General features: G+C 47.0%; 1 pseudogene; it reads left to right on the forward strand.

Moving 5' to 3' along the window:
- Positions 1-640: 640 nt before the first annotated feature.
- Positions 641-1,388, forward strand: LOC123158456 (uncharacterized; annotated as a pseudogene).
- Positions 1,389-10,811: the final 9,423 nt, after the last annotated feature.

The raw sequence follows: 10,811 nt of genomic DNA on the forward strand, positions 1-10,811 counted from the left end.
GACAGCACGGAAGAGAATTTGCTCGGCGGTCGCAATTAAATGCCATGAGCATGTGGTTCTATACTTTTGAGCTTCAAGTCACCGACACAAGGTATACATCTGAAAAGGAGGAGCATTAATATCCAGCATCAACAGTAAAAATCATTCATGCATGAGTGAGGGATTATGAATCAGACGACACATGCTATATGGCACATACATGTCGAATTAAGGTACTACTTAGTGACACCACATGCTGGAGACCAGTCCTATTTAAGCAGCAGGAGCGCCCATGTTTGTGCGTCAGCAAGGACATCATATCATCCATCGACATTACTTAGGGTGGTCGTAATGGGAGTATCATAAGCAGTATCTGCATGCCAATTAAATTTTTTAGATGATATGACACACAATTAACTGAGAAAAGAGAAGGTGTGGTATCATATTATGATACTGTATTATATTAAATATTTTACTACATTGTGGCATGCATGGCAATTAATAAGGCAACCTAAGATACTAACTTATGATACTATGCATTACGGAGGTAGTATCATATACTAGTATCATATGCATGATACTAATATATGATACTCCCCATTACAGCTAGCCTTATCACAGCAAGTATATACTGTCTCTGCTCCAGCAAAAGAACAGAAACAGCCATGCAAGGTCCTAGCACCAACACCAAGTCATTCAAGCAGGCCTTCCTCAAGAACCTCCTCCTCAGCCTCCAGCTACAGGCATGCCCGAACACGTCCTTCGGCGGCACCACTAGCCTCCACCAGAGGAAGCGCGCCGTCAAGTCCTCCGTGGACGTCTCTATGGCGACGCGCACGGCGGCGGAGCGAGGTGGCCCAAGGCCATCTTGGCTCCATCGTCCAGAGCGTGCAAGGTATAGAGGTGTCGGAGGATCGTGAGGAGGTGCCGCTGCTGCAAGAGGAGCTATGTTCCGGGGAGGCTCCTTAGGAAGACCATGGCACTGAGGGATGTGATACCGGGACGATGGCACTCTGCAGTCGATGAGGTCACCCTGCTCCGCGAGGCCATGGACTACGCTGTTCAACTGCGTGCTCAGGTCGACGTGCTCCGCCGGCTCTCCGAAGCCGTGAAAAGATCCAGCTCCATGGCTCGGCTGGTACATCAAAAGTTTTAGTTGATTAATTCCATTTACTGCTTAGTTTTTTTTTTGTGTAAGTAACTAATAGGCCGCTCAACGTCGTGCGGTGATTCCTGGTCTTAGTGTGCACTTGGATAAAAAGATGCATTATTTAGTAGTATGAGGTGGTGGCGTGCCGGTGCCTTTGCAAAAAGAAAGACATGGTCTCCATGATGATTGATGCTCAAGGAGTGCTGAAGAATATATATCAGGATTTTCTCTTCTTCTTTTGGGAGGAGACACCACTTTTTTAGTGGCACCCACTCTCTAAGCAGCGGGACACGGATCAGCTAGGCGGAGTGATAAATCTTATAGTGGCAGGCCATCAACTTGCTTCGCCTCTTAGCCTATGATCGATTGGCTCCGACGAGCCTTGTGTCCCCTTTTTTTTTTGGGTTGCGTGAATAACTCCACTAAGCAGGCCTTTTTATCTTCTTCTGTGGATTTGACTTGTTTGTTTTGAAGCGGTGCTTTTATTTATAAAGTAGGGGCAAAATCCTGTTTCAAGGGGATAAATATTGAGCTGGAGGAGAGTGAAATGAGAAAGAAATAAGAAGACTTGCTTTCTTTTAATTAAGGAATGATCTATAGCAATGATATCCCTCACCATGTTTAGGTATTTAGTAATGACAAGAGTAAGAGTTAACTCATTGTACATCATATTTGTATAGCCTTCTATAAATTATGTGGCAGACTTAAGATAAGACAGTCTGACCAACCACTATAGATGCTCTTAAGTGCTACACACTATCACCCACCTTATCCATGAGTTATTATCACATTTGTTTCACCCTTAGATCCCAATCATCTTGTGTGTAAATAAATAGTTCCCATCTACCATTGTTAGTACTGACCAGATAGCAAGGAGTGGACTAAAAGAGGTACATATATGCCATTTATCTCAAGTGAGCTAGCCACCATAGAGATAGTAATCCCGGAAGAAATTCCACACGGTACTACTCTTTTAAAGTCAAGTTTCGTTGAAATTCGTAACATATATTATACCACACACTATTAAAAAAATATTTTGGATTTGGGAGGCATTAGGGAAATATTTGCTTGTGTGTGTGTGAGGTGTTGCACTACATCTCTACCCTCTGCACCATTGCTCAATATTGTTCTGATGCATGGAAAGAACAGGCTAGAAGTTAGAACAAGGGTAATTATAGTCCTCTTGTTTGACCACGCAGCATGAGCGGTAAGCCATCTCAAAGTCGGCCTATGTTTCTTCAGCGATTTCTATATCTCGTTTTGAGCGGCAAGTGGCTATTGAGGTCTTTAATGCTTAGCATGGCGAGTGCCTTTGCGTATGGTCCTTTATTCCTGTTGGTTGAGTGCACTTTTGCATCTTCGGCTAACGGCGTACAATCAAAGAAAAAAAGAAGACTAGTATGTTTCTCAATGTAATTTTATTTTTTACAATTCCTTCTGCCTCCAATTATCTTTCCATTATACTGGCTATTGTCTTCGTTGATAATTATCGGATCTAAGAGCACCTACTTCTCCCTGCTTGTCCCTATATGTCTGGGACAACCCGGATAGTGTCCATACAAGAGAGAGAAGGAAAAAATCTACCCAACTAGACCCCCGATTATCCTTATATGGCATCTACTTCGGGTCTTCGCACGTGTTCGGACAGTCGATCATGTCGAACACGGCCCATCGCAGACCACGTTATCTCATTTTTCTGTTCTCTTTTCATTCTCCACCAAACATATGCATTTTTGTCTTATTAAAACAGACCTTGTGCCAAATAGATGGTTGTCCCTTGATCTATCCCTGCGAACAAGATACATCTGTTGAGAACCAAGAATTTCAGGGCCATACATGCGTGCACAGATATAATGAGGGTTTAAAGCGGGCACGTCCGGACGCTGTCCGGACATGTTCGTCGATGTATAGGAGAACCAAATAGCCACTACTAGAAAAAGTCCTACTAATGGCGCACTGGTTTTGCCTACTATTGACGCATTACTAGTGCGCCATTAGTAGCACGCCACTAGTATTTTTTACTAATGGCGCATCACTGGTGCGTCATTAGTATCTGGTATACTAATGGCGCACCAAGCAGTGCGTCATTAGTATGTAAGACCATGCGCCATTAGTGTGCCTCCCGGGGGACCATACGTAAGCATGTGCTTTGTCATACTAATGGCGCATTCTGCATTGATGCGTCATTAGTATCCTTGGGCATACTAATGGCGCACCTGGTGGTGATGCGCCATTAGTATGAATATTTGTTTTTTTTTAATTTTCTGATTTTTGCACAGGTTACAAAATATATTATTGGACAGAATATAGACAGCAGCACACAGCAACATTAGATTCATCGAATACAATAAAAGATTAGTCTCCGAATACAATTCATCATATTAGTCTCCGAATTCAAAAGACCGAACAAAGATAAAACATTACAAGTCTCGAGACCGCGAGTATCGAGTTTGTCTTCACATTACAAGTCGATATCGATCATCTAAACTACCATCACATAGAAGAGAGTTGTGGTCATCACGATGAGCATCGTCGCGATCAAACTGGTCTTCATCCGGTTCCTCCAATGCTCCCTTCTCTCTCCCGCTAGATAGCGAGCGTATCTAGATTCGGCCTCCGCCCTAGTGGTGTACCCTTTGTAACTGTTACCGCTGAAACGGTGAACCTTTCTTCGACACTCCTCCCAGTCGTCGTAGACTCCGGGAACCTTACCCTTGTACACGACATACGACGGCATCTCTATGCACAAGCCAAACAACAGACAATACATAAGCAATATGTAAGTATGCAACAAAAGGATCGGAAGAGAAAAGCAAGACATTAATAGCACGATTCATGGTCGTACTAATAAATAGCATCGATTACATCTAAGTTGAACGACTGTCCAAACCAAAGAGACATACGAATTCATTAAAGTTTAATTACAACATGAGCCAATCAATGTTTCAGAACTACACATCACTACTTTCGACTGGACTCATCGGACAGGAGCGTGGATGAAGCCGACGTCTGTCGTGATGGTCATGAAATCGCGGTCGTTGTCACCCTGCATTTGTAGCATTCCATCTATCTCATTGTTGGACGGTTGATATCTGAGGAAGAACTGCCCCGAGGTATGAAGGACATCTTGATGGATGATGTCCACAAACTCCGACTGGATGCGAAAGAATTCTTGTCTGAGGTCCGCGTCCTGGATTGCCGACAAGTTTGCGGCCCAACCTTTGAGATTATCTGGTAGCAGAAGTTGATTATGGTCCCTTACGATCTTCCTCATGTGATGGAGGGCGTAGTAGGCATCCTTCTGACCGCCAGGCGGCTGCTTGACGCAGCAGAACTTCGTATTGTGTGAGAACATGTGCTTGCCGTACTTACGAACTGCCCTGGTGAAGGTGCCTCCAGATTTGGCGTAGCCGGGGAGAACATCATCAAGAATTTTCTTGACATTTGTGTAGTCCATCTTGGAGTTACGGTTCGGGTCGAAATACGTGGCCATGGAATATTTCGGGCTTAAGAGGATGAGTGTGCAATGTGTGTCACTGCACAGAACACGGAATGTTAGAAAAAAAGAACGATCGAAATCTAAGAAATCATATGTTACGGGGCGGTTAAGGGATGACTTACTCGGGAAAGTAAGCCACAAGAAAGTTATCCTTATCTGGGTTTGCCGGAATGACGCCTTCGAGGTGTGAACTCACAACTTGGCGGTCCCCAGCGCTGCTCAAGTGCTTGGCATGCATGTAGAAGGGGTCGACTATAACGATGTCCGGGGTCTTGTCTCTAATGATCCGCATCTCCATACTCAGTGAAAACAGCCGAACGAAGGTGTAGTGCAGCGGATGAAGGTTAAACATAGCAAAGATGTCATCAAACCGCAGGACGATCGTACCTCCGATGTCGCCATCCACAAAGCCCTTGCCCTCTGGCACCTTGGCCACGAAAACCGGGTATGCCACATCCTTCTCTCAGAGACGCCGCTTCTCCAAAGAAAGAACACTGTCGTGCAGACTCCGTATAGCACCGGTTGCAGCATTCAACCTATTTGGCGGTAGCATCGCCCTACCCGCCACATGCACCCTCCTCGAGATATCCTTAGGTGAAGGTGGCCCGTCCTGAGCACGAATCGAACTCGGTGCCGGCTGGCTTGCACCGGCGCCCTTGTTAGTCTTTCATTTCCGTCCCTTCTTCTTGATCTCCTATAATGGGACCGAGTTCTGCTCACAGACCGCCTTCTTGAGCGTGTTGGGGCTGATAATATTTCGCACCTCAGCTATCTGAGGCTCGGTGAAGGCGGGAGCTGGAGGCGTCTCCTGAGAACTGAACGCCAGACGACGCCTGTTGCACTTGGATTTCTCCGCCGTACCAGCTAGATTGTGGTCGTCTTGGTTGGGTTCTTGAGAAAGAGGCCAGCAGAACTCGTCAGCGTACCCATGTTCGGCAAAGTACTTATCGACTTTGGTAAATGTACCATCGTCGTTGTCGTCATCGTCCGGATCCTATGCCATAGGGCTGTCCGGATCCTGTGCCATAGGGATGTCCGGCAGGTCCGGTAGAATTGCGGCGTTCTTGCCATGGCTTGGCGCCGGCACGACTGGCGGTCTTGTCTGTGGGGTGGTGTCCCCCGCCCCCAAACGAATCTGGCTCTTCGGCCAAAGAAGGGGCCAGTTTACGCAGGCGCTGAGGGTCATCTCATCTTCTTCGTCGGCCCCAGCAGGTCGAATCAGAGGTAACAGCTCGCCGCAGCCTGGCAGCACCCGAACCACTTCAACCCTATACACTGTGGGTGGCATCGGATTACCGTGGAACATGGGGTTGCCCGGTTGAATGATTCTGCACTTGGCGAGATCGACCAACTCGGCGCCCACGAAGTGCAGAAGAGTGCAAGGAACGTCGGCGGTGCCCTGCGAAAACATGTACAGGGCGTCAGGGATGCCCAGTCAAAGGCAAGGAGATGAAGTCATCGGCCGAGAGGCTTAGTTACCATGATGCCGTCGAGCTCGGCTAATGTCGAGGCACCGCCAACGGCGGGCGTGCAACTGACGGAGGGGGTGCTTGCTGGCGAGGTGTCGGCCGGCGTACACCCGGGTGCATTAAGATCCAATGATCGTGCTGGCGCCGGATACACGAATACCACCTCCGCCGGAGACACCAATTGCATCGCCGCCGGAGACACCAATGGCGCCGCCGGAGACACCAATGGTGCCGCCGGAGACACCAATGGCGCCGCCTGCGCGCTGTGCGAGTTGCTGGCCATGAAGCTGGGAACCGAGGGAGGCCCCTGTTGGCCGCCCGCAATCCACGTCGTCAGCCCATGAATCAACGTAGGCACCATGGCGTTGAGCTTCGTTCCCAGTTGTTGTTCCACTTGCTCTTGGACAAGCTCTAGAATCCGCGCCACTTGTGCCTTGAGTGCTTCAACCTCGCGCGTCTGGCTTTCCGAGCTGGTCTTTTTCTCCTTTCGCACACCAGCGGTATAGTATGACCCCCATTTTGTGGACAAGCCTTTGCCGGCCACACGACCAGCTGATGTCGGCTTAGTGAGCTTATCCTTGCTTTTCATTATGTTCAACGCCCTATTTAAAAGGGTGTCGAAAGGGGAGCTCTGAGACGACCCCGCGCTACTGCTTTCAGTGTCCTGCGAAAGGAACGTGAACCATTTAGAAATATTGGGGATTAATTAGAGTGCAACCATATGGAGCTAATTACGCGGGGGTGTATTCCTTACCAGAACAAGCTCAAGCGCCCTGGTCTTCGGATCCGTGGTAAGCTCCTTTGTTATTGGGTCCTCCTTGTATCGGGCCCTGACATAGTTCCTGGTCTGCTTGTCACCGCTGTATTTCTCGAAGCGGGGCGATAGGCCTTGCTCGGCACGCTCCGTGTCCTCCTTGTCCCATATAGGCTCCGCCACTCTGTAACCGCCGGGACCGAGTTTGTGTTCCCCTAAGTTCAACTCCCGCATTTCTTTCCCCCACTGACTTGATTCGGAGGTTGCGCTGCTCTCGCACTTGATCTTGAACTCCTTGTACTCATCTTCGTCATCAAAGGATATTTCGCCTTGATCTTCTCATAACTATCACCTTTATCAATCATTCTCTTCACCGCGCTTCTCCAAGTAGACAGGGCCGTGCTCATCTTCGTGAGGGCGGCATTGTTCACTTTATTCCCCGAGAGGCGTGTGTTTTCAAATTCGGCGGGGAACTTGTATCGTTCGTGCAACTTCGTGAAGAGGAGGTTGCGCAAATTCCCGTGGTCCTTATTCCTAAGGTTATCGGTGTTGATCGAGACGGTGCTCCGGAGAATGCACCCGAGCTGAAGCGAGTTCCCCTTGACTACATGTTTGGGCTCCGTTGGATTCCCGTCGGAGTCCACTTGAGTGAATTCCTCCTTGAGGGTGCGGAGCGCATCCGGGCGCCGGTCCTTCCTTTGCTTCTTCGGTTGGCTGTCATCTGTGTGTGCGCTGCCATCATCAGTGGTGGCATCCTCGGCGGCACCATCAGTGGTGTCATCCCCGACGCCACTAGGGGTTGTGTAGTCAGGATCGGTGTCTTCCGCGGCGTCCTCATAGCGGTGAGGTTGTTCCTCCATCTCCTGGGACAGCTCCCAGAATTGCTTGCCGCCCGAACCACCGGCCTCATCGTTGTGGTCCATATTTCGCTCTAAATAGGAAAAATGTTTGGTCAAAAAGTTGGTTATTGTCAAGGAACAAGATCATGGTCTCATCATTTAGGGTTTGTCGACACTGAACCACCCTAAAAGCCTAAGCTTTCATCATTTAGGGTTTGTCGACACCGAGGCACCCTAAAAGCCTAAGCGTACATCATTTAGGTTCTCATCGTCACCGAGGCATCTGGGGCAGCCAAGTTAAGTTTTCATCATTTAGGGTTTATCGATGCCGAGGCACCCTAGGTTGGGCCTAATCACTTGGCACTAATCACTTGGCTCTATTGCCACCTATGTTGGGTTTATCATCTAGGGTTTATCGATGCTAAGGAGAATTCTAAGTTGGGCCTAATCACTTGGCTCTATTGCCACCTATGGTTTAATGCAGCAAGAATAAAGGGGCAGTTGATCCTACTTAATTAAGTACTAAGATACCCCGGCCCATGCATTAGTCGCAATTACCCCATATGTCCGATTTTTAGCAAAGTCATGCTAAAATTCATGGAAAATTTTAGCATGACCTTTGCTGAAAATAGGACATATGGAGTACCCGAATTTGCCGGAACGGAAGTTAATCAACATTCTGGCAAACTCAAGGGCCTCTCTGGGTACCTACAAAATCATCACGACACGATGGTCGGAGACAAAACCCAGCAAACTAGCACCACAATGTGCCTCTACTTTCATATGGATGAAAAGGCCACAGACCATATGGTCCTCTGCTTTCATATGGACAAAAATCAGCTCAACTTATGTGAGCTTCCATTCCAGATCTAATAGCAGCAAGTTGTTCACTTGTACTAGCTGCCTTCAAGAAAAGAAATCTGCAGTGGCACATCTGCTCTCTGAATATATTGGCAAGAAACAAAACAACACCTAGTACCATCCATCTGCTATGGCCGTATCATGCAGTTTAACTAAGCACTAACAGGTAATTATATAATAGAAAACTTGGCGCGTGTCACTTAGCTTGGGCAAGCAACATACCTCGTCCTCTTGGTTAGTCCAAACAAGCTGTATGCTGAGCCTCAACTCACCACCTGCACATTTTACAGCACCCATGAAATGAAAAACTAAACATAATTGTCAACCAACAAAACCAAAACACAAACAGGACTTCAAATTTTCACGATCAGGAAGAAAAACAGGGTTTTCAACTACTATATTCAGTTTCATGGCATCAGTTGAACAGTTGAAAAAGAACAAGCTTCATTTAAATATCTTGCTGCTAACAAACATAACTAATGTCAGTACTCAAAAAATAGAGTGACCACACAGGGATCAAACAAACTATTCACTTTTTATTTCTTCAGAATTGGACCAGACAGAGAACGACTCCTTGGAAGCAAACTGAAACCATGCTGAAACTATACTGAAACCATGCTGAAACTTTACAGAAACTACTCCTTGCAAGCAAACTGAAACTACTCCTTGAAAGCAAATTGTCTTGGAAGGAGTATTGTGTGCACAAATCTACTCCAACTAGTTGCTTTCACTTAGAGATTGTTAGCACAAACAACATGAGTCATTCTTCAGACCGTTACAAATAGAAACAATGGCAACCAAGGTTAAAAACCAACAATCCTATATATTATTCTGAAACTTGATATATTGAAATCACTTAGCACTCTCTTTATGTGTTCATTCAACACTTAAAATTGAGGAAAATAATACCAACTAGGATCGGTATGACCTTCGTTTTTCATTTTCTGTATGATCAATTAAATCTTCTACAAGCTTATATGAAAAGGTTCAGCAACTTGAAACGTAACTCTTGCTTGGTGTTCCAAATCATTTCATTTATATTTTAAATAACAGTAGGAATTATTTCATAATATAATTTACCCCAAAAACAAATTCCTTTAATGCCATTTTCAAACTCTGAGTTGCCTCTGTTGCACTAAAACTAATTCAAATAATTTTTATAAAATTGCCACAAATTTTTTGGGAGACCCTATAATTCCTATAAATCATTTTTGAACAAAGACCCATCCTACTCTTTTGAAATTTTTGAGAGAAACACCCACTTTTCCATCGGCACCCTTGTGAACTGAAACTGTAGGCAATGCCAAGGAGATTCACACCAGCAACAACTTACAGGAACCGCAGATGAGTTAGGCTTCCGATCGTCGCCGATATCGCGCCCCGCAGCAGATTGCTGGACAGGTCCCTGCATTTTTATTTGACAAACGTTCGTCAGACCGACAACACATTATAGCATCAAACTGAGTAACAAAGAGGACGATGGTGGTGCCAAGAACCTACAGGATGGTGAGGTGAGTGAGGTCTCCGATCCCCGGAGGGATGCCGCCTTGCAGGTAGTTGGCTCTCAGGTAACTGAAGAAGATACAGACAAGCACAACACCCACATTTTATTTCAGCAAACTGATAATCTACCAAACACAATAAAACAAATCCAATCCAATGAACTACTAGTAGTAGTACAAAGAAAATGTAGATGGTATACTTGTGGCATACTTACATCACTCTGAGCTTTGTGAAATTCCTGATCTCTGCGGGGATGGGCCCGTGCAGGCTGTTCGGGTGCAGAGCTATGAAGAAAGAGGGAGCAGGGGATTTGAGGCCAATAAAACAGAACATTTTAGAGCTTTGAAAAATACAGCAGAGCAGATTTCGTTTGCGGTGAAGCTCAGAAATGAATCAAATCTTACAATTTCACAGCAAGCAGTGTCAGCAGTTTTAGAGCAAGCAGCTTCAGTAGTGGGGGGTGGAGGAGGCTCACCACGGGGAGGGCCGGAGGAGAGCTCGACAAGGCCGGGGACGGGCAAGAGCAGCGGTTGGGGCGACAAGATGTGGGCGGATGAATGAAGAAGGCAGCGACGGCGTCGGCTATGTGAGACCCCGGCTCGAGCTGGTTCCCTAAACGGAAGAAGCCAAACGCGGCGATCCTCCTGGACGTCTTCCCGCGCGACGACGACGACGGTGGTCGCGGCAACGACGAGGGGGGCCGCGGTCACCGCGCGATCTGAGGTGGCGGGGTGGCGGCGGCGGCGGTGGGATGCTT

Source organism: Triticum aestivum, chromosome 7B (genome assembly GCF_018294505.1).
Source record: "Triticum aestivum cultivar Chinese Spring chromosome 7B, IWGSC CS RefSeq v2.1, whole genome shotgun sequence".
Lineage (NCBI taxonomy): Eukaryota > Viridiplantae > Streptophyta > Magnoliopsida > Poales > Poaceae > Triticum > Triticum aestivum.